At 34.5% G+C, this 21,291-nt stretch overlaps 1 protein-coding gene and 1 pseudogene across 1 annotated transcript in view; both read left to right on the top strand.

Annotated features, from left to right (window-relative positions):
• Positions 1 to 21,291, top strand: part of NKAIN3 (sodium/potassium transporting ATPase interacting 3) — a 671,237-nt gene that overhangs the window by 145,214 nt on the left and 504,732 nt on the right. The window lies entirely within an intron of this gene.
• On the top strand, positions 2,723 to 6,908 carry LOC142871874 (translation machinery-associated protein 7-like; annotated as a pseudogene).

The raw sequence follows: 21,291 nt of genomic DNA, 5'->3' as shown, positions 1-21,291 counted from the left end.
CCAGGGACAGTTCTGGGGACAACAGTCACCTGTATAGGCACATGTACCTTTCTCTTTGGGCATCCTGGGAACTTTTCTGGACTGTTCCATGAAGGCCAGGTTTCTCCTATAGCCTTACTGGTCAAAGGGCTGCCTTTATTTAAAACAGTCCTTTAAAGGGACTTCAATGAAATGGCACTAATTTGGTTGATGAAAATAAAGATTCAAGTCAGGATATAAAATAAGGCCAAAGCCATGAGACAACATTAAATAAAAAGACTGAGCATTTAAGATTACATTGGGAATTAGAAAATAGATGAAAGGCAAGAACTGAAGAAAAGGAAAGGCAGCATTTAAATGAAGACATGTAATATGCATACAATGAAGAAAGAAAAGATATACAGAAATGGAAAAAATTAGGAAAGTTATGAAATCCTATGGATAAGAAGTGAAATGCATATAAAATATAATTTTAAAATAGATTTTAGTGAAAATAAGACAATGATGAAAGTAAGAGCAAGTGAAAATTTTTGAAATATAATTTTCAGATTACAGTGGAGGATGTTAAATATTAAGTAAATTTTTAGAACCTCCCATTGTTTAATGTAGTATGAAGAGAAGTGTGTGTGTGTGTGTGTGTGTGTGTGTGTGTGTGTGTGTGTGAAAAACAATAGATTCATTTAGGAAATATACGTAGTGTCAAAAATGTCACAAACATTTTCTCATGCTTCATCAAGTTATATTGGTGCCTGGCTCATTCTCTACCAATTGCAATTATGTTTCTTTGGCACATTAATCACTGACTGTCTCTTAGTGACAACAATGACAACACTAACAACAATGAAAAAACATTCACTAGACAACTTGACAAAGTTATAATTAAAGCCCAAAAAAACATATTGGTAGAAAAATTAAGATTGATAAAAGGTGAGAGCTGCCAAATATTTCAACATTCTAATAGATTAAGTCTATGAGAAAAATTTGTAGGTAAACTCTATACTTTTGAAAATTGTTATTACTGATTGTTCTACTCTGAGCAGTAGTTAAATTTATTGGCAATTACTTAACTGCATAATAATTCAAAATTATATAAACATGTAACGAAGAGATATTTATTATATCATCATAAAGAGCATTTTCTTCCTTTCAAAAATGTGTGTGATTTGAATGAGACTTTTGTAGAGTGAAGTTCACTTTTAGGGCCCATTTGCAAGTTTAAGAATAGAATTTAGATAAGTATTTTGATGCAAGATTTGTTAGTAGAAAAAAAAAAGATAAGTTTCATTAGTAATAATAATGAGAAGTTGAAATATTAAATTATTTGGGGAACCTATATGTTGGCTATATTAACTTCAAAAAGTCATCTTGCTTATTTGGACACTTCATTACACAAAGAAATGCATAAATGTATTATAGTCATTGAACCATTAAATGGGAGTCCAGTAAGCCATTAAAATTAACAGATCATCCAGGAAAAGGATAGATATAGCAGGAAAAAAAACCGTATGTTGATTAGCTGTCAAAGTGTTGCATCTGTTTGTCAAGATGAACATAGAAACAACTAATTTTGGTAATTGTCTTTCCATGTTATCATCCTAATTAATGTGTGTTGTCATCTTTAAAAACTGCAGGTTAGATTTAAATAAAAATATTCTAACTACTGTCTTCAAAAATATTAAAAATGAAATATATGACTTAGAGTTAAGGAGAATTGATTTTATATTCAGCACTCTCGGTCTCCTGGACTACAACAGCAGCACAAATCTTCATGTGGACAATGTGCAGAAGTGTTAGTTTGTTGGCATGAAAGGTTAAATGAAAAGGTAAGAAAGACTATCACAGTACAGGACCCTATAATGTTGCAGTAGAATCTCTGTTCATAGTTCATGGGAAATGTAAATTAAATATCATTAGCTACAAAGAGACATCTAGGTAATGCATACCTACTATTTTCTTAAAGGACTGAAATGTTTTCCTTTGTAATATAATGTAATATTCCATGGTTGGTGTTGAGGAAGTATATAAAGATTTTCTCCTAAGTGTAATTCTGAAAGTTTTACAGTTTTAACTCATATATTTAGCTTGATCTGCAATTTTGTATTACTTTTGTGTATGCTACGAGGAAAATGTCAGAGTTATTTTTTTCCGTGTTGATATCTGACTATCCTAATTCCATTTATTGAAAAGATAGTTTTTACCCCATTGAATTTCCTTGACATCTTTGTTGAAAACTAGTCTGCAATATAATAATTGTTGCTCTATTTCTGGGCTAAAAATTTTTTGCCTATTCTTATCCTATTTTCATACTACTTAATTAGTGTGCTTTTATTGTAAATCTTTAATATCAGCTAATTTGATTACTGTGATTTTGTTTTTCATTTCAAAATCATTTGGATTATTCTAGATCTTTGCCTTTCTATACAGATATTAACATTAGCTTGTCAAATTCTTCTCTAAAGACTGCTAGGACTTTGGTTATGACTGCATTGAATTTATAGTCAATTTTGGAAAAATTGACTTTTTAACAATGGTGAATTTTCAAGTCAATAAAGACAGTATATATATCTTCATTTAGATAGGTCTTCTTTAAATTTTTTCAGCAATATTTTATAGTTTTCAGTTCATAGGCTGCACATTTTTTGCTAAATTAATTCTTACGTATTTTACTTTTATGGTATTTGGTGGTGTTAAATAAATTTTTGTTTTATTTCTAGATTATTCATTTCTAGTATATATAACAAAATTCTTTTTTGCCTATTGGTCATAAATCCTGTGACTTTGTTAAACTCGTTAGTTTTATGGGCTTTTAAATAGATTCCTTAGGCTTTTCTGCATACACACAATATCATATGCAGATAAATGCACTATTATTACTTCCATTTTAACCTGTATGTCTTTCTTTTATTTCTTTTTTGCCTTCTTATTAATACTTGCTAGCAGTCATGAGAGTTGACATCCTTGTGTTTTTCTCAGCTTCAGGGGGAAAGCATTTCTGGTTTTTACCATTAAATATGAAAATGGCTTCATGTTTTTCACAGACACACTTTATTGGGTTTAAGAAATTTGTTTTTCTCTCATATGCTAAGAATTTATTTTGTCATGAATGGTGTTGAGTATTGTGAAATGCCTTTTCTTCTTCTACTAAGGTAATCCTTTATTAATAGTTATTTTATTACATTTAGATAATGTATTATGTTAATCTTTGCCTATTAAACCAAATTTGTATACAACAGAAAAATTCCACTTGTTCTTGGTGAATTATTACATATTTCTTAACTGGATTTCCTAATGTTTGTAAAGATTTATGAAAATATGTCTATGAAACAAGTTGAGAATAATCTCTGTAGAGATTTAATTTTCTTTTTAAGTAAGAGATCCAGCATTTTATGTTCAGTTTCAAAGGATTACTATTTTCTAGATGTTTATGTGAATTCTAGAACATTGTTTTTAATTTTAGTAAAGTTATTTACCCAAATTTCTACACACACAGGCACACATAAATCTATATGTACGTATAATTATATACATATTTTTAAATTTACTTTTACTTTTTTTTTTTTTTCAGCATATATGGGGGTACAAATGTTTAGGGTATATATGTTGCCTTTGCCCCACATGAGTCAGAGCTTCAAGCGTGTCTATCCTGCAGACAGTGTGCACCACACCCACTAGGTCTGTATATATTCACCCCCTCCACCCCCTGCCATTTATCCAACACCCAATGAATGTTACTAGTATATGTGGACGTAAGTGTTGATCAGTTAATACCAATTTGATGGTGAGTACATGTGGTGCTTGTTTTTACATTCTTAGGATAGTTCACTTAGTGAAATGGGCTCCATCTCTATCCAGGATAATATAAGAGGTGCTAGACCCCCATTATTTTTTGTGGCTAAATAGAACTCCATGGTCTACATATACCACATTTTTTTAGCCCACTTATGTATTGATGGGCATTTGAGTTATTTCCTCATCTTTGCAATTGTGAACTGTGTTGCTATAAACATTCTACTGCATATGTCTTTTTTATAGAATGCCTTTTGTTCTTTTGGGTAGATGCCCAGTAATGGATTGCTGGATCAAATGGTAGTTCTACTTGTAGCTCTTTGAGGTATCTCCATATTGCTTTCCATAGAGGTTGTACTAGTTTGCAGTCCCACCAGCAGTGTAGGAGTGTTCCTATCTTCCCTCATTTATGCCAACATTTATTATTTCATGACTTTTTGATAAAAATTTTTTTAAAAAATATTATCATGTTGTTTTAATAGCACACCATGCAGAAATTAGTGCTTACATTAATATCAACCATTCAGTATAATGGTTAATATTAAACATAAAACAATCACTCTCAGAGCTGTTTTATTTCATCCTTATGATACTCTTATGATTATTGCCATTTTAGAAGCTTCTCTTGTTTGATTATTTCCCCTTTAAAGACCGAGGAAACTGAGCTTGGAGAAGTGACTTCAAAAGCCCCGTCCTCACATGGCTAAGCCATAACCTGGTGCTGAAGCCTGTTCTTATTCTCTCCTTAGTGCGTCATTGTCCTTCAAGACAATTATTCAATGAAAAGTTTAGTTTTTTCTTATGAAGGCAGTTTACACTGGAATATAAATGAATTTAAAATAATTAATTTTCAGACATCCCTTTTTTAAAGGGCAAGAGATTTCCTGAACACTGTTTAGTTTAAGGTACTAATATATTATCACAGTATTTTCATTTCATTTATTTGCTTAAACGAGGGTGGCCTGTAATTTATAGCAGAATAAATTTGATGTGGCAAATTCCTACTACCTAATTAGTCACTTACCATTTTAGCCCTACTTACCCTGTTTATTCTGCAGTAAACAAAAGAAAATTACCTTAGTAGTTTACACTTTATTCCCAGAACACTTCCTTTATTTATTTTGCTCTTGTAACTTTCTTTGTGTTGACTACCACTAGGAAAATGTCCCCCACCTACCACTCAGAGAAAGTTCTTCCTGTGGCTTTGTTTTCCGGGTACCCGATTATAAGGACTTATTTTGGCATGTGCTATGCCTAAACTGCCTTAACCTAAGTTTATCATTTAGAGGGAGAAAGGACTGGGGCCCTTGACAAGGCAGTGAGATATATATATAGTTGTTAGCAATTTCATGGCTCACCAGATGTAAACTAAATATTATTTTTAGTATTGGGATATTTGAGGTGTTCTTTGGGGTGTTCTAGAGGTATCATCTTAAAACTCCTAGCACAGAAGTGGCATGTCTGTTAGTAGGGCATCCTTCAATGATCTTTAAAATTCTAGAGTTTAATAGGAATGCTATTGGCCTCAATGCTCTAAAGATGCTGATCCTTGCTACCATCCTGATATTTAATTAGAGTAACAAATAAACTTTATGGTCCCATTTGTGCATTTTATTTCCTATTCCCTTTAAAAACAGAAGCCCTAAGCTTCTAAAATTCCCTTTGTTGTTTTGCAAAGTAAAGATATGATAGTATTAGAGTTGTTTATTTTGTTTAAATTAAGGGATTTCTACCTCAAAGAATGTACTTCTTTTTCTCAGGAGCACAAGCTACTCTACAGACAATAACTCATTTAGATCTTTCAAATTCTGCAGAGAGCTGTAGGTGATAAGTAGTGTATATGATTTGCAGGGAGAACAATTGAAATAGAGCAATGCCTAGAATTGCTTGAAGTCAGAGAGCTCAACTATAATAGAACTCAGAAGGAAGTCTGCGTCTCTTGACTCCCAATTAGTTCTTTGTCCACTAGATCACACTCCCTGCTCCTCAGTCCTTGGAGACTAGATGATAAATTTTATAAAATGCTAAGTCTGAATTACTTACAGTTTTTAGTGAGTATCTACAGATCCTGGTTCACATTCATATTGTTGCTATCCAACTGACGATGGGGTGTCTGCCAGAATTCTTTGAGTCAGCTGTCTTGCTGCTGCAGCAAAGACAGGAAGAAAAGCACACAGGAAGACAGTCATGCAAGCAAAAGGATCTTGGATGTGGGAAACACATAAGTTAGAAAATTTGGGGGAACAATAATAGTTGCAGAGTTGGAAGGTCAAGACTGTGTTCCCTCTGTTTGTGTGGATGGATACAAACTGAGATGGAATTCCACGATCGTATATCATTTTCCACATACAAACATGGAAATTAAACATAAGGGCAAATCTGATGGGGGAGGGGTGGCAGGCACCATGAGTGGCCATGACAGCAGCAATAAGCCCCCCAAACAACCCAGAAGCAGGCCACGAAGATGGATGAGAAAGATAAGGTTTTCAAGCACAAACAAAAACAGGAGCAAAAGAAATTTGAAGATCTAAAGGCAAAGATAGCAGGAAAGGGCATCCTGGCCACAGGTAGAATTAAGACATCTGGTAAAAAGTAAGCCATTCCTTCTGCCTGAGGTGATGATTTCATTCCTATTTAATCATCTGGATTCTTTCTCACAAAGTCTTTTGCCACCTACAGCTAAAATGAAGTATTTCTTGGAGCCTGTTGTGCATTTAAGAATAAACTTTTGTAAAAAAAAAAACATAAAAATAAGGACAAATCTAAATCACACAAGAGACAACCAACATTTGGAACTAGAGCTTTCACAGTTCTGCAAGGACATTCGATGCACAGGCAGATTTCATGTGAACTCTTGAATTTTTAATATCAAGGGTATGGCCTAACTGAAAGGATATAATAGTAATTTGAAGACTTTCAAGTGAGAATGGTGACTTATCACAAGGTTCACTGGAGAGATTATTTCAAATTTCTAAACTTTTACATAAGTAGTAATTTGGTCACTGTGCCTTGGAGGAATAATCTGAAGCATATTCACTGTGAGCAGAGTGAACTGATACTATGCTGTTTTGTTTTACTTATTATTATCTTTATTTTGATTTCTCAGTGATTTCTAATGTATCTTCTTGAAGATCAAAGTTGGTTGTGCGATTTAATAAATTATACTCATAATTATAATTAAATTATACTCATAATTTATATGAGATAAAGCTCTTCAACTTTATTTTTTGTTTCTCTTGTCTGCAAGTATTTAAATTATTTTTTCTGAAGAGAAACTCGAAATATATATTCATTTCTGAGATTTATTTAGACAAGTGGCAGTTTTATAAAAGAAAGAGAATGGAAAGTATGGTCAGTCTTGAAAATATAAATGACTTACATGATCTCTCATAGGGGCTTCTGGTACAATTCTTGATGACAGGAACATGTGAGTTTCATTAATTGCACCTAGCTTAGTGTTTGGTGCATAGTCAGCTCTCAGTGGGTGTCTCTCTAAGTGAAAGCCATAGAAAGCCAGTTATGTGAGTTCGAGAATGCAAGAGAGGTGAGGAAATTGAGAGAGTAATTATAGAAACATCAGCTAATACTTGAAGTAAGCAGGAAATACAAATTGTTTCATAGATGTTCAAGTAATAAGTTAATTTACATAATTAAAAGCTGAGAGAAAGAGTGTAATATAGGGGAGCTAGCCAGTGACACTGGAGAGAGAGGGATCATACATAAGACAGGGTTCTGAATATAAGTGGAAATAGGACTCCAAACAGAAGTAGAGGGTTTGGCTCAGATGACAGGAGGAACACTTTCTTTTTTTCAGCAGTGAAGAGAAAAGAAGAGATCACAATGAAGGCTGGTCAGCTGAGAAAGTTCCTGTGTGGTGGATGCTATATTTTTTACAAATTAGATCTTCTGTAGAGTGTGAGTGGAAGTAGGGATGTGGAGAAAGCACAGACAAGGGAGGGCATAATAGAAGTGCCAGGAAATATTTGAGCTCACTTGAAGCTGTGGAAACTAAGTCCACAGTGGTACAATCAGCAGAGCTTCAGTGGAAGAGGTCAGGTGTAGAGAAAGAGATCAAGGTGTTGGCTGAGAGATAGTCAATGATTGACAGCAGCAGGTAGATCACTCCCCTGGATCATGACAGGAGTTGGGTGACAAGGAAGTCTAGGGATTAGTAGTAAAGCCTTCAGTAAATGAGGGAAATGGCAGGAGGGCAGACAGCAAAGATAAGGAAGTCAGCATTCACATGACAAAAACTGCAGGCAGACTCAAAAAGCTTAAGGAAATATTCAAATAATGAAATATCATAAACCACCAAAAACAACCACCAAACTAACAACTGTAGCAAACCTGGTTTTGTGTTTTATTGATTATAAATACTTGCCTTTTTGGTCTACTTCTCCTTGTATAAATGTAGGTGTATGAGAATAAAATACTACAGAAATATTCTAAGGAAGAAATAGTTTGCTGCCAAATTAGAAGAAGAACCTAAACTGTAGTTATTTGCACAAATACAAACACAAATATTTTTACAAGCATAGATTACTAAATGTAATCACCAATGACATTCCTATTTGTGTGTCATTTATGCTAAATAAATCACTGTGCTATGTGCCCTGAGTGCTGCACCAAAATTCATATTTCATTATTTATCTAAAGCCCTTTGAGAAATGCAATAGCAAATCTTAATATTAAAAGTTAGTTTGAAGGAAAGGGCTGGAGGAAGGTGGGTGAGAGCTCACGTCTGTGGACCAGATCCCAAACCTACTTCACTTATTCTCTGTGCCATGCTTCTTGGCCAGAGCCAGTTCCCTCTAGGTTAAATTTTGCAGGAGCTGCTGTTACACCTGAACCTAGTTGGAAAGAATGCCTGGAGCCTGACACCCATGACCACTGCCTATGCAGCCTTGCCAAGTTGCTGCCGTCACTGCCACAGGGAGACCCAGGCAGAGCAATCTCCCACAGTGCTCAGCCTCCCAACTGAGTCAACTGAGCTTTCAACAGTCACCTGGGGAACAACTTACTGCACTGCATGAAGATGATCCAGCACTGGCTTGGACTGTGACAATCACAGGTAAACAGGACAACACATAACAGCTGCATTACAGGCTGTCAGTATATCTGCCCTTCTTCTGCCCAGTCTTCTCAAATAAGTCACAAATGTACCATCTAGGGACCTCTCCTTCTTACTAAGTAGAACAGTTTCCATCAAAGGAGAACAGGTGCACTGCAATCCTGTCTTTCCTGAGCTGAGAAAAGAGGTTTCAGATGAGAAGAAAACAGCAAAATAACACCAACAACTTGAAAAACAAGCTAATTTAACACCCTCAAGGGATCACAATGAATCTGCAGCAATGTACCCCAACAACAACAAAAAAAAAATTGTCAAAATGGCAGACATGGAATTCAGAACATGGTTGGGAAATAAGATAATTGGAATTAAAGAGAAAGTTAAAAACCAACACAAAGGGCCAGACACGGTGGCTTATACCTATAATCCTGGGAAGCCAAGGCAGGAGGATCGTTTGAGCTGAGGAATTCGAAACCACCCTGAGCAAGAACAAGACCCAGTCTCTACTAAAAAAATAGAAAGAAATTAGTTAGACAACTAAAAATATATAGAAAAAATTAGCCATGTATAGTGGTGCATGCCTGTAGTCCCAGCTACTCATGAAGCTGAGGCAGTAGGATTGCATGAGCCCAGGAGTTTGAGGTTAGTGTGAGTGAGGCTGATGCCATGTCACTCTAGCCCAGGCAACAGAGTGAGACTCTGTCTCCAAAAAAAGAAAAAAAAAAAAAAAAAGCAAGCAAGAAAGAAAAGAAAAAAACCCAATGCAAAGAAACCAAAAAAAAAATGTTTCAGGACATTAGTAAAAAAAAAAAAGAAGAAAAAGTTACTAAAGAGCTAGACAACATGAGATGGGATATAACAGAACTAAAAGACATAAATGTCATTTGGGGAATTTCAAAATAAATCAGAAAGTTTCAACAGCAGGTTAGATGAAGCAGAAGTAAGAATCTCAGAGCTTGAAGACAAGGCTCTCAACTGTGTCAAAGATGCAGAAAAAATAATAAAGAAGAATCAACAATCACTGAGAGAAATATGGGACTATGTGAGGTAAACCAGTATATGAACAATAGGTATACTTGAGGTGAAAGAAGAAAAAGCAAAGAGCATGGAAAACCTATTCAAGAGAATCATTGAGGAAAATTGCCCTGGTATCTGCAAACAACAATGTATCATTTAACATGATGAAGAGAAGAGTATCCCACATATCAATACTAACATTGAACATGAACAATCTTAATGCCCTGGTTAAAAGTTAGACAAGCTGAATGAATGAAAAAAACACACCCTGAGTATATGCTGTCTTCAAAAATGCATCTAACTCACAAGTACTGGAACATACTTAAGGTAAAGGGACAGAAAAAAAATTATTCCACACAAATGGAAACCAAAAGCAAGCAGATATAGCCATTCTCATATCAGAAAATAGACTTTAAATCAACAATAGTAAAAAAGACAAAGATAGTCATTATATAATGGTAAAAGGATCAAGACATAATAATTCTAAATGTATATGCACCTAACACAGGAGCTTCCAGATGCATAAAACAAATTCTACTAAATCTGAGCAGGAAAATAAACAGTAACATCATAATTGCCAGGGACTTCAACACCCCATTGACAAAGCTAGATACATCACTGAAGTAGAAAATCAATAAAGAGACATTGGATTTAAAGGCTTTAGAGCAAATGCATCTAACAGACATATACAGAAAGAAGCACTCTCAAAATACTGAACATACATTCTTCTCATCAGCACATGGGACACTTTTCAAGATTGATCATGTCTTAAGCCACAAAACAAGTCTCAGCAAATTAAAAAAAAAAGAAATCATATTATGTATCATTTCAGACCACAGTAGAATAAAACTAGAAATCAATTCCAAGAGAAACACTCAAATTTACACAAAATCATGGAAATTAAACAACCTGCTGTTGAAAAATCCTTAGGGTAATAATGAAATTAAGATGGAAATTGAGATTTTTCCAACTGAATGACAAAGAGGACATAAGCTTTCAAAATCGATGGGATACAGAAAAAGTCTTAAGAGGAAAGTCCATAGCCTTAAATGCCTACATCAAAAAGACAGAAAGATTATTAATTAACAACCTAATGTCACATCTGAAGGAACTAGAAAAATAAGAGAAATCAAACCCAAAGCCAGCAGAAGAAAAGAAATAACAAGGCTCAGAGCAGAACTAAATGAAATGGAAAACAATACAAAGGTATAACGACACAGAAAGTTGATTCTTTGAAAAGATAAACAAAATCAGTAGACCACTAGCCAGATTAAAGAGAAATAGAAGAGAAAGGATTCAAATAAGCTCAATCAGAAAAGAAAAAAGAGAAATTACAATAAATACCACACGAACATAAATATCATCTGTGAATACTATGAAAAGCCCTATGCACACCATCTAAAAAATGTAGAACAAATGGATAAATTACTGGAAATGCACAACCTCCCAAGCCTGAGTCAGGAAGAAATAAAAATCATGAGCAGACCAGTAATGAGTAGTGAGATTGAAACAGCAAGAAAAAATCTCCCCAAAACAACAAAAAAAGCCCCTGACCAGATGGATTCACAGCCAAATTATGCCAGACTACAAAGAAGAAATGATACCTATACAACAAAATTTATTCCCTGACATTGAGGAGAAGAGAATGCCCCTAACTCATCTATGAAGCTAATATCACCTTGATTCCAAAGCCAGGAAAGGACACAACTAAGAAAGAAAACTACAAACCAATATCTCTTATCAGCACAGATGCAAAAATCCTCATCAAAACACTAGCAAACCGAATTCAACAGCACATCAAAAAGATAATTCACCATGATCAAGTGGGTTTCATCCCAGGTATGTAAGTTAACATATGCAAATCAATAAATGTGATTCACCACATAAACAGAAGCAAAAACAAAGACCACATAATTATCTCAATAGATGCAGAAAAAACATTTGACAGATACAGTCCCCCTTTATGATAAAAACCTTCAACACACTAGGCATAGAAGCAACATACCTCAAAATTATAAAAGCCGTGTATGACAAACCCACAGTCAACATCACGCTGAATGGGGAAAAGTTGAAAGTATTCCTCCTAAGAACTGGAATAAGATAAGGGTGCCCATTGTCACAATTTCCATTCAACATAGTACTGGAAGTCCTAGCCAGAACTATCAGGCAAGAGAAAGAAATAAAGGGTATCCAAATTAGAAAAGAGGAGGTCAAATTATCCGTGTTCACTGGTGATATGATCTTCTATCTAGAAAACCCTGAAGACTCCACAAAAGACTTCCAGGATTTATAAATAAATTCAATAAAGTCCTGGGTGGAAAAATCAATGTACACAAATCAGTGGCATTTCTATATACTAGTAACAGTGTCAAGCTGAGAGTCAAATCAAGAACTGAATATCATTTACAATAGCTACAAAGAAAAAAAACACCTAGGAATGTACTTAACCAAAGAGGCAAGAGATCTCTACAAGTGGAACTACAAGACACCAATGAAAGAAATCATAGATGAAACAAACAAATGGAAAAACATCTCATGGTCATGGATTGGTAGCAATGGCATCATTAAAATGCCTGTACTGCCCAAAGTGATTTATAGATTCAACCCAATTCCCATTGAAATATGAATGTCGTATTTCCCAGATCTCAAAAAAATTCTATTCTATTTATTATCCTAATGAATAATTCTATCCTACATTTGGAACCATAAAAGAGCCCAAATATCCAAAGCAATCTGAAGCAAAAAGAACAAATGTAGAGGTATCACATTAATTGACTTCAAATTATACTACAAGGCTATCATTATAAAAACAACATGGCACTTATATAAAAGTAAAGACATAAACCAATGGAACAGAATAGAGAACCCAGAAATAAAACCATTTACTGATAACCAACTGATCGTCAACAATGCAGACAACAACAAACACTAGGGAAAGGAAGCCATATTTAATAAATGGTGCCTAGAAAACTGGATCAGCCAAGTGCACATCAATTTATGAGTAGATTAATAATATGTGGTATGTATACACACACACACACACCATGGTGTGTGTATATATATGTGATATATATATATATATCACACACTACAACTCAGCCATAAAAAGAAATGAAATAATGTCTTTTGTAGCAACTTAGATGAAATTAGAGACCATTCTCCTAAGCGAAGTATCTCTGGAATGGAAAAAGAAACACCACATGTATTCTCTAATAATTTGGAGCTAAAGAATGGGAATAATTGGAGCTAAAGAATGGCAATAATTGGAATTGGAGCTAAAGAATGGCCACGAAGAGATGTAGAGGACATTGGAAACCAAGAAGGGAGGAGAGTGGGGGGAGCGAGGGGTAAAAACTTACTTATGAGGTACAATGAACATTATTCTTTTGAGGGGCACACTAAAAACCCCAACTTAAGCACTATGCAAAGTATCTATGTGACAAAAATATTTGTACTCCCTTAATATTTTGAAAGAAAAAAAATTAGTTTGGTTACACTCTTCTTAATAAACTTATTATATCATCCTTGTAAATATAGCTTAAATTTGGATATTTTTTCAGTTATTTAAGGAAGTGAATGAAGTAAAATGTCATAAAATTTTTTGTACTTTCAAGTAAATTAATTAATTTTCATATCTGCTAAACCAGAAATAAAATGATTACTTCAAAGTGTACAAATCTGCTAGATCAGTATATTCAACAAAAGTTTTATAAGAATCCCAGGAATACCTACATTGCAGTGAAGCCAAGTTCTTGACTCCTTAGAGAACAATATTTGCATTTCTGCATAGCTAATTTTGATAATGTGAAAATATTTTGCATTGATAAGGACTTTTATTAATGCAAAACAGACTTCTGCCCCAGTTTTACATGGCTTTAATATTAATAACAATGTGCCTGAGATTATGCTACATTTTAATGCCCACAAAATTGGTGGGTGGAACAAAATGTGAATAAATTATTTACATACAAACAATACTTTTGTTTTTCAAAAGTGGTTCATTGAAGAATAACAGATACAGGTGAGATAGAAACAAGCTAAATATTTAGTTACAAAAGAAAAAGGAAACAAAAGTTGCTTTTGCAAGTATTGGATATTGCCAACTTGTATGGGGTATCATTAATGTAGAACTCGTTTGTAATGTAAAATTTTATGGACATTTAAATAAATTGCAAATAGTAAAATCTAACAGCTGAATGTCAATTATATCCTGCTCTTCTCTAGGCAGTAAATATTTAGTGAGTGCCTACTATGTTCCAGGCACTGTGCAAAATCTGATAATCCAAAGAGTGTCAGACTGAACTTCTGGTTTCGTGGTCATGAGTGAGCTTCTACTTCCTAACATTTACATATCTATTATTTCAGTAAACTTGGTTTACAAGACTGAATATGAAGAAATAGTCAAATAATTTGATTAATATACTTGTAGATATAGGCAAAAATTATAAACACTTTTGGGAGGAAAAAGTGAATTATCTGGATCCATTGTTTGCAGATTCTGAAATCTTGGTTTTGATTTTACTTTGAAATAATCATGATCTCCCTGTTTGATATGCCTCTGACCACAGCACCTCCTGTACAATAGGAGTCCCGTGAATATTTTTAAAAGAATCATGAAACAAAATGAATAATTATGTTAAATATTTATATTTTAAAATGTTTATTTCAGAGAAAAATATGTCTCATAACTTAAACTGAGTCAAAATATGCAAAAATAAAACCTAACTCCTAAAAACCCTGCTAGATGGAATGAATAGTCTGACAGAACTGCCTCAGTGTAATTTTTTGAAATACAATTTAGCATGCGAAAATTATACTGTTCCTGAATAAAAAGGAAAAAATAATACCGAGTCCTTTCTATAGAGGCAAAACATAAAAATTAGAACTAATTTGTAAATGAAGTACTTTTACTAGCCCCCCAAAAATGCTTCTGAGCTTTGTGAAAAGAAGTTAAATACACACACATACAAACACATATATGTATATAAAGAAAGATTGCTACTTGAGTCTCCACTTACCTCTCTGACCAATGTTGAGTCAGTATATAATTTATTCAGAGGCGTCATATACTGTGAATCTTGAGCAAACAATTGTGCACACTTCTAGGAACGCACCCTTTACCACAAACCCTCCTTACTCTTAATCCATAGCATCACTCTGTAAGGCCACATTTTTGCTTTTTATTAAAATGAAGCTTAGTTGCTGCTGGCTGAATTTGGTTTCCAAACCTTGATCACTGTTCAATAGGATAGTATCACTTCCCTATTTAAAACCCTTATAGAGCTCTTCATTCCCTCATGGTAATGTCCATACTCTTAACAAGAGTTATACACATGGCCCTAGATGATCTGGGGTCTTTTTTACCCTCCACCCTCAACTCTGGTCCCTCCATACCTGTCACACTGCTCCTCCCAGCACTTGCAACAAGCCCAGCTCCCTCTTAACTCTGGGCCTTGGTGTTTCCACGTCCATCTTCATGGAAAACTTTTTTACACACTCTCCATTTGGCTAACTCCTTCCTGTTTCACATTCCAGTTAACTGTTACTTTTGAGGGGAGAAAATAAGTAGGTCCTGAGAGTTGAGGGCAGGCATTGTGTCTTTCCTATTCACTTCTGAGTCTCCAACATTCACCACAGTTACTGACCTGTAGCATTCATTCATTCACTCACTCATTCAACAAAAATACAATGAGCATCTCCTAAAACCCAGGCATTGCTCTAGGCATGGGGAATAGAGTGACAAATTACATAAAGCCTCTTCCTCATGAATCTGATAAGGAAGGAAGACAGTCAAGATTTGAGATAATTTCAGAAAATTATAAAAGTTGTGAAAAAATAAATCATGGAGAAGGTAAGATACAGGATGTAATTTGGGATGAGACTCAAAACATGTAAAGGAGATAGTCATGTGATTCTTTGAAGATAGAGCATTCCAGTAAGAGGGAATAGCACATAGAAAGGCTCTGAGAGCAAATGAGCTATGCATAGTCAAAGGACAAAAGTGAGGCCACTGTGGCTGGCACAGAGAGACCCAAGTGTGGAGTGACTGGTGACAAGGGCTGAGAGAGGGCAGGTGACAGTTCATGTAGGAAGTTGGAGGTCATGGTGCAGTTTTTCAATTTCATGTGAATTGCTTTCAGAAGCCCTTGGAGAATTTTGAGCATGATCTGATTTATGCTTTAACAAAATCACTCTTTTTATTACTTAGAGAATGAAAAATAGGGAGGATTGTGGCAAGAGATAGTGAGGGTCCCACACTAGGGTCTAGCAGTGAAAGATGATTGGATCCAGGATCTCTTTGGGGAGATAGCACTGGCAAGCCTTGCTAAGAGATTGGAAGTGAAGTGTGATCAAAAAAAGAATGAACTGTATTAATATTGTTTAATTGAGTTTTGTTGTTTAAATTGAAAAATCCCACAAAAGGAAATGCTTTGGTGTTAGAACTTACAAAGGTATTTCATTCATCATAATTATGTTTGTGACAATTATAAGGGAGATATTAATACAGTGTTTGAAACTTCCAAGCATGTATCATGTAAGTTTCTCCTGAACCTGCTCGTGTGCAGCTCTGTCTGTGGGAATCTCTCCAAAGTTCTCATCAGCCAATCGATATTTATTACTGTCTATTAAGAACAAAGACTCTGAAATTAAACTGCCCAGGTTTGTAACCTGGCTCTGCCCCTTAAGTAACTTTGTAAACTTTGGCAAGTTACCTAGCATCTCTTTGCCTTGTTGCTCATCTATAAAATGGAGATAATAGAACTTGTGTTTATAAATTTTTGTGGGAGTCAAATGAGTTAACATATACAGAGCACTTAGAAAACTAGCATATAATAACACTAAAAATGTTAGTTATTTTATTATCTACTTTGGATAGAACTTTGTGGTAAGCCTATGGAAAAAAATATCTTTTACACCCCTTGAAGATCAGTATCTATACTTGTCATATTAATAAAATGCTGGCACCCTAAGGGCTGATTGATTACATTGCCACTACTTTATTCACATCAAGGTCCCAGACTGGTACATATGAGTCACAGGTAGGATGTCTTTTCTGAGAGGCTGCACTAGTTCTGTCCCCTAATTCATCACGGACTTCCTTCCTTATCCTCATCCCCCTTATGGCTTCAATAGAGAGAGGTACCTAGAATGGAGTGGATGGGAAAGCAACTTCAGAGTGCTTCCAGGTCCATGCCTTTGGGAAGACAGAAGTTCTGTGAAACTCTTCAAAGATTAGGGTTTTCAAGAAACCAAATGTTGGCATTCATTAGCTTTATACCTTGCTTGTAGCTAATAACAGTGAAAACCAGATGGTGTATCCTTTTCCCTGTTGATATGATAAGCCACAAGTCCAATGTCAGAGGTGTGCCCACTGCAAAAATTACAGAAGCCAATCACCAAAAGAGAATGGCAAAATAGCTCAGGTATGTTTATATTTTTCATTTCCCTGCTTATGCAAATGCCTCTTACCTCACACTTTACACCTCTCCTCAAATCTTTTTCCCAGTCCAGTTCTGCGTGTCTCTTGCTCGTTACCCCTCATTCTCTCTTCTTGAGTCTGAACACAAACTTCAAAGGAATCGTTCCAATAATGGTTGAACTTTTATCATAAGTTGAGGAAAAAGAAGAAACTAAAGTCATGCTTCTCTGTAGTGAACAGGAAGAGAGCAAAGCAAGGGAAAATAATAAATTTATTACTTATTTATTGATACCCTAACATATATTAATTACCCCATACTTAGTAGATTAAAACAACACTTATTTTTTTATCTCAGAGTTTGGGTCAGGACTCTATTTCACTGTTTTGCACAAGGCTGCAATCGAGATGTCACCCAGGGCTAAGGCCTCATCTAAAGACTTGAAGGATTTTCTTCGAAACTCACATAGTGTTGGCAGAGTTCAGTCCCTCGACAGCTGTTGGACCGAGGGCCTCGGTTCCTTGCTGACTCTTGGCTCGAGGTTGCACATGGGCCTTCCCAGCCTGGCAACTTGCTTTATCAAAGCTAGCCAGGGAGAGAGTCTACTAATATGACAGATATCACAATCATATATATTCTGCTACTTCTGCCATGTTCTGTTGGTTAGAAGCAACACTTGGCTAGCGGACAGCAAGAAGAGGGGATCACACAAAGTTGTGCATGCCAGGAGGCAGGGATTGGTGGGGAACATCTTAAAATTTGACTGTCACAATTCATAATTTTTGTTTGGTCAAAGAAGATAAACAAGAATTTTCAACCCTCTTTTCTTTCTTAAAGCTACTCTTAAACCTTGGATTTGTCTTTCTTTGATTTTTTTGCATATTTATAGTATATTTGTTTGCTATGACCCCAGTTATTTTTCCCAGTCAAGTTTCATTTCTCTGGCCAGATTATCTACTGATTTTCCTAATCATGTATTAATTAGCACATAGCCAGTGGTTCCAGACCAAATTTCTGTGTTCCCTGAAGCCTCTAAAGCAACAATACAGATCAAATTGCTAGTATAGATTTTGCTAGAGCAAACTAATAAAATGATATATTTAACTCATTCTGTTTTTCTAAATTATGAAGCACCTGCCACATACCCTGGCCTCATACCCTGGCCACCACCATTGTCTATGCCATTTCTCTTGCGCTCCTCGCCAGCTGTGACCTCCACCCTCTTTCCGTACTTTATCTTGCCCTGTTTTAAGTATTTCAAGTATTCCTGATGAGCCTTTCTCCCTTTATAATCTCACCTATTTCCCCTTCCTCTTAACTAACAAACTATTAATAATTTATGCCATGCAAGTTATTACTTGGCTGCAAATTATTTTGAACCAGTACTCAATGGTTTGACATTTATGAGTCTCCTTTCTCCAATAAGACTGTAAGTTCTTCGATCAATATGGCTCACTACAGTGAAACCGAGAATAATTCATCTTGGTCACCGCAATGTCTAATGAAATATTGTTCCAAAGTCTTTCTTAGGGAAGTCATACCTTATACTTAGTTTTCATCCTGGATGCCTAACACTTGGCTAATTACATACAAGGCATTCAATAAATGCTTGTTAATCTGATAGGGGCAACTATTAAATATTTAAGTTGTGTATATAATTTCATTGCATATACTAATACTTTCAACATCGTGAAATAGAGAAGACTGAACCTCACTAGGATTTGTGTCTGCTGTAATATATAAACTAGGTATGTGGGCTCCTAAAAAGAGAAAATTTACATAAATTTTAGAAATACATAAAAATACAAATGCCCAAGATTTGTTTTCCAAACATAAGAAAATAAAATAAATTGCTCAAGGTATAACTCTAAAGTTTCTTTCTCATAAAAAGAAAATTACAATAGTTTAGTCACTCTTATTTTAAAATAATATAAATTTATATTCTGCAGCTGTTGCTTTCTGGACTGTGAAATTTGCTCTCACATTGGCCCTGGGAAAGACCTTTTATTATTTAATGTTAAAACATTATATTACAAAAATCATATTTATATACTTTGAGATACTATTTATACCATTTTTATTTAGATCTAAAATATTGTAAATTATTTTCTTCAGATTTCGATAAGGATCTTTAAGCACAATAAGTACTTAAGAAGTTTCCTCTTCCTACTAGATATTATTGTCTCTAATTCCACATCTGAAAAGGGGAATTGTATTTTTCTCAAATTTTTTGTGATTGTGGCAAATAAATTAAAACAGAAAACATTATTTTTCCATGTAATTTTCTGGGAAAAGTTTAATGAACTTATTCATTTAGAATAAGTTTCAAGTGATGTTTCCATTTTTTAAATTTTAATTTTCTTAATTTCAGAGTGTTACAGGGTACAAACGCTTTGGTTACATAAATTGCCATTGCGCCACTTGAGTCAGAGCTACAAGAGCCCATCCCCCAGACAGTGCACACTGCATCCGTTAGGTGTGAATTTATACATTCCCACCTACTTCCTCCCACCGGCCCACCACCGGATGAATATTACTTACATATGTGCACATTAGTGTTGATCAATTAGTTCCAATTTAATGGTGAGTGCATGTGGTGTTTGTTTTCCATTCTTAAGATACTTCACTTAGAAGAATGGGCTTCAGCTCCATCCAGGATAATAAAATAGGTAGTTCACCATTTTTTCTTATGGCTGAGTAGTACTCCATGGTATACATATACCACATTTTATTAATCCACTCATATATTGATGGGTACTTGGGTGGTTTCCACATTTTGCAATTGTGAATTGTGCTGCTATAAACACTGTAGTGCAGATGTCTTTTTATAGAATGTCTTTTTTTCCTTTGGGTAGATACCCAGTAGTGGGATTGCTGGATCAAATAGTTTCGTTCTTTGAGGTATCTCCATACTACTTTCCATAGAGGTTGTACTATTTTGCAGTCCTACCAGCAGCGTATGAGTGTTCCTATCTCTCTGCATCCATGCCAACATTTGTTGTTTTGGGACTTTTTGATTAAAGCCATTCTCACTGGAGTTAAGTGGTATCTCATTGTGGTTTTGATTTTTTCATTTCCCTGATGATTGGAGATGTTGAGCATTTTTTCATATGTTTGTTGCCCACTAGTCTGTCTTCGTTTGAAAAGTTTCTGTTCATTTCCTTTGCCCACTTTTTAATGGGGTGGTTTGATTTTTTTTTCTTGATGATTTTCCTGTGTTCTATGTAGATTCTTGTTATCAGCCGTTTATTGTATATATTCACAATTAAAACAAATTTATGTATATCAAAATTTGTTTAAGCTGTGAAAAAATATAGTTTCCTTTATCATAGTCTAGTTTGCCACATTGCTGATAATGTAATTATTGACCAATCTAGAATCTTTATAATTGCTGGACATTTAAAGATGAAACATTTGCAACAATTTCTCTATTCAGTATTTTATTGGGATTTTAAGTATTTATTTTAATTGATTTTCACACTAGTACATACTTAATGTAGGAAAAAAAGGAAATAATAGGTGGCATTAACAGAGAAGAAATAAAAAAGAGTCATAGATCAACCATTCAGGGATAAAAATACATTAATATTTATATATATTCCTGTAGTCTTTTTTATATGTGTATATACTTGCATAGCTTTTTCCATCTTAAAAATTTCTTAGGATCATGGAATATATAGAGTTTTGAAAATTAATTTAATACTGTATTAAGTTTATTATATGACAACACTAGATGATTTTCAAAAATATAACATTTAGTGACTAGATTATAGTCTATTATATGGATGTGCTATCCATTTTATCATCTATTCTAGATATTGTTTCCTATTTTTTCTTTTATATAATGAAATTTTGAATGCAAGGTTTTCAATATAGCTCCATTTATTCATCATATTACACATCACAGTAGATTTCTAGTGGAATCATAATCCTCTAAGACTCTTGATCAATACTTTCAAGATGTATTTTTAAAGGCCACACAAATTTATACACCCTCTTGGGCCAGAACGTGTATTTGTGCCT

Source organism: Microcebus murinus, chromosome 7 (genome assembly GCF_040939455.1).
Source record: "Microcebus murinus isolate Inina chromosome 7, M.murinus_Inina_mat1.0, whole genome shotgun sequence".
NCBI classification, from domain to species: domain Eukaryota; kingdom Metazoa; phylum Chordata; class Mammalia; order Primates; family Cheirogaleidae; genus Microcebus; species Microcebus murinus.
This window is presented reverse-complemented; position numbering and strand designations above follow the sequence as displayed.